This window comes from Meleagris gallopavo, chromosome 1, assembly GCF_000146605.3.
Source record: "Meleagris gallopavo isolate NT-WF06-2002-E0010 breed Aviagen turkey brand Nicholas breeding stock chromosome 1, Turkey_5.1, whole genome shotgun sequence".
NCBI classification, from domain to species: Eukaryota; Metazoa; Chordata; class Aves; order Galliformes; family Phasianidae; genus Meleagris; species Meleagris gallopavo.
In genome coordinates, this window is record NC_015011.2 from 161,926,814 (window position 1) to 161,930,293 (window position 3,480).

A 3,480-nucleotide genomic window follows, 5' to 3' on the forward strand; every position below is an offset into this window, starting at 1 on the left:
TCTCCTTGAGGACACACTGCCTGTGTTCAATGATTTGTGTCATTTGGTATGAGTTGGCTTCCTGATAAATGTGCAAAAGCGCAGAGCTGGCGTCCTGAGGCAGCCTGTGAATCACCTTGCTGAAGCCAAATGTTTGCTTTAGATGTTAAAAAGTGCAAGGTGTGTAACATCAGATGTTTTCAGCTTGGTCTTATGTCTCATTTTTGTCATTTGCCATTATTGTGTAATTTGTCTGCTTGAGGCTTGTTCTCTACAATTTGTACCATGACAGAAGGACTGTGCATTACCAAATGTCTCCTTTCAAACTGTCAGCTTCAGGGAGTGTTTTCCTCCCTCATGCTCTGAAACAAAACTGTGTAATAAAGTGTTATTTCAACATTTACTTCATAGTTCAGAAGCCTACATCTGAACTTTTTCTTCTGAAACTGAAATCTTACTGAGTCTTCATGTTAGCTGAGACAAGTGAGCATCTCTCATTTGGGCATAAAAAATAGGTGTATATTTTTATTGGTGACTGTGAAGAGAGGAGGTCTTGTAGGACTAATGTCCATTTCCCTTTGTTTTGCATTGCAGCAAATGCAGAGTTACTTATGTTCAAGAGTAAAATTTCAGTGGGACAGAGCAGTTGTGTTCTGTCATTTTATTCTTCAAATCAGTGTAGTTAGAAGCCTCTTCTCATTGCAGAGAGCAATATTTAGGTCTGCTTTTCACCAGACAGCCTAACCCTAGGAGTTCCTTTGTTTTGAAATGCCCTGCTTTACAGTTTGGTAAAATCAGTTCAGCATTTACATGTGTGCTGTTACTTTTCTTAGTCATTATGTGCAGATATGTGCGTGCATATATACGTGTTATACACACATATATACACATACATAACTCGAGAGTGAGAATATGAAGAAATTTACACAGAGGAGAAGGGGTTTCTCCAAGAGCCCACTCTGAGACAGTAGACTGTGACATAATTTTACCCCCTAGTTTGAAGTCAGTGTAGTCAGGTAGGTATGTACAGAAAAAATAACCCATTAGTATAATAACTTCAGTATAATGGTGCCAAAAAGACATTTACAAATAATTATCCAGCGTAACTTTTGGCTCTACCAGTCTGAGAAGAAAAAGAAGTTGATGTCTTTGCCTGCCACAATCTCTCTTTTGTGTATCAGTGTTCTCTTTTCTAGAAGCTTTCTGCACACCAGGAGCTGCTGGCTGCTGAGACTCACTTGTGCTGTTCACTCCTTAGCCACAACCAGTTACCAGCAGTAGTGCTTAGCATTTGGATCTTTCTGATCTGCAGTGCTTATGGGGCTAAAAATACTTTCTGGTTATAAATACACAAATTCTAGTGACAACAACTGTTAGATAATTAACTTGTGGTTTATCCTGAGTCTTTTGAATCAAATGGAACATGACTAAGCATTGTGCACATATATTAAATATTAGTCTGAAGAAGTTGCAGATCAATATTGTTCAGCATAAATGCTGGGAAATTACTCTCCTTGAGAAGAATCTAAGCTAATATGCAAAGCAGTCAGTCCCGATTATTTTTACTGCTAAGAATAAAAACATATTCATCAAAGCTTCTTTGTGTTAAGAATGGTATATCACATTTAATTAACTCCCTTTGAAATGTAATGACTTAGAGTTCACCTGATACTTAAATTGGAAGACTATAAGGGAGAGAGAAGGTAATTTTTTGACATAACTCTTCCACAGCTATTAAGTAATTGCCCCTAGCCCAAACCTAAAACAGCAAAGCAAGCTGAGCAGTTTAATAATCTTGACTGCACAGTGAAAGTCTGTGTTTTGTGTTTCCACGTTAGCAACTTTGATTCACTGTTTTGTGGGTTATTGGTTTGGTTTTTGTTTTTTAAACAAAAGCAAGATGGAGTTGATGCTGTGCTCCAGTATTGGTTCACAAAGAAGCTTTAAAAGTTGTTGGATTATCTAGAAAATCTAAAACCATCTTTCTACAAGCTCCCATATGGAAGTTCCTGATGAGGTTTGCACCGTTTGAAGGTGTGGGTTTGCAGTCTTTTTTTAAATCAAGAATAGCACAGTGGTCACTGTTTAGAAGTAGCTGTAATGGAGCTACATTTATTATTCGAACACAGAAACCATTGTTACCTTTGTCCTTTCAATGTACGTGAGGCCATTATAAACGAAAACTGATAGCTCTATTAATGATAAAGTGCTATGGAAATCTGTCATCTCCGCACGTTTGCATATGAGAAGGGATTTTGTGTCCTTTTTCTTCTGAATACATATGTATGGTTTCGTGGGAAAGATCAGGACTTCACTAGGATGGAATCTGTAGAAATACTGTAGTTAGGCCTCCAGGCTTTCAGTTCTTATCCATTATTCCGAAGCTTGTATGAATGAAACTGATGCTTTTTTTCCTCCTGTTTTTGAACAGATCTACATGAACATTTTACCTTGCTTTTCCTCGTGTTTTCCAGCCTCCAGCCCACTGGTAGATTCTGTAGTCAATTAATATATTTAAATTATGGCTCCCGCTTTGTCAGCGGCTGTTCCTCAGCTTTGATGGCAAAAGTAGACAGATGGATGGGGGAAGGGATTGTTTTGTCAGGATGAATTTAGAGCATAAGGAATATGTTCAACTGACAGCATTGAAAACTGAAGTCTTCTGCCCGCCCCTGCCTGTGGCAGTGCTTCCAGTTTCTTCCTTTCCTTCCCCAGCTCAGGCCTAGTGGTAAGTTCTGTGTCTGCTTTCCTTCTGTTACTGCTTGCTTTGATGACATCACACCCAGTGAAAGTCAACCTCCTGGATCCTCGTGACATCTTCCAGTGCCCGTTAACCTATTAAGCACCAATTTCTCCATATTTTCCAGGCACAGCTTAGGAGGCAAATGCAGACCTCCTGTTTATTGTCGTTCTTGGATTTTTACGTTTAATTGGCGCCGCTGGGAGCCCAAAATAAAACTTTGAGGCCTTGGCCGTTATGTAAAAGCGAGTGGTGCAACTATTTGTGGCATCTGGGTCTATTGATCGGCCACGGCACGTCGGGGCGCTGCGACGTCAGCCGCGCTCTCCATTGTTTCTGCCGCGGTGGCCTTTGTGTTTGATCCTGTCAGCGCTTGCGTCAGCGATGCATATCATCGCCCGCGTGATGTCAAAGTGTGGGTGTTCGGTTATGGAGACATAGTTAACCTAATGTGCCGCAGTAAATCCTGAATGCTATTTCCTCCTGGGGATAGCGGTGGTGATTCATCCCGCTCGTGCTAAGTATAGCAGCGCTCATGAGCCGCGGGATCCGCACCGATTAGTATCAAAGGCACCGCAGCCTTCGAACGCGCGGCCGGACCTCCGCGCCCCTCTCGCCGTGCCGTGTGCCTACCAGTTCATCCGGAGGTAAATCCTACGGAAGGATTTGGCCGAAGTAATCCCTTTCGACTTAATTATGCAGATTAACGGAAAAGCCGCGGCTAAACGCCCGGCTCGTTACCGGCGGCGAGAACCGGTGGT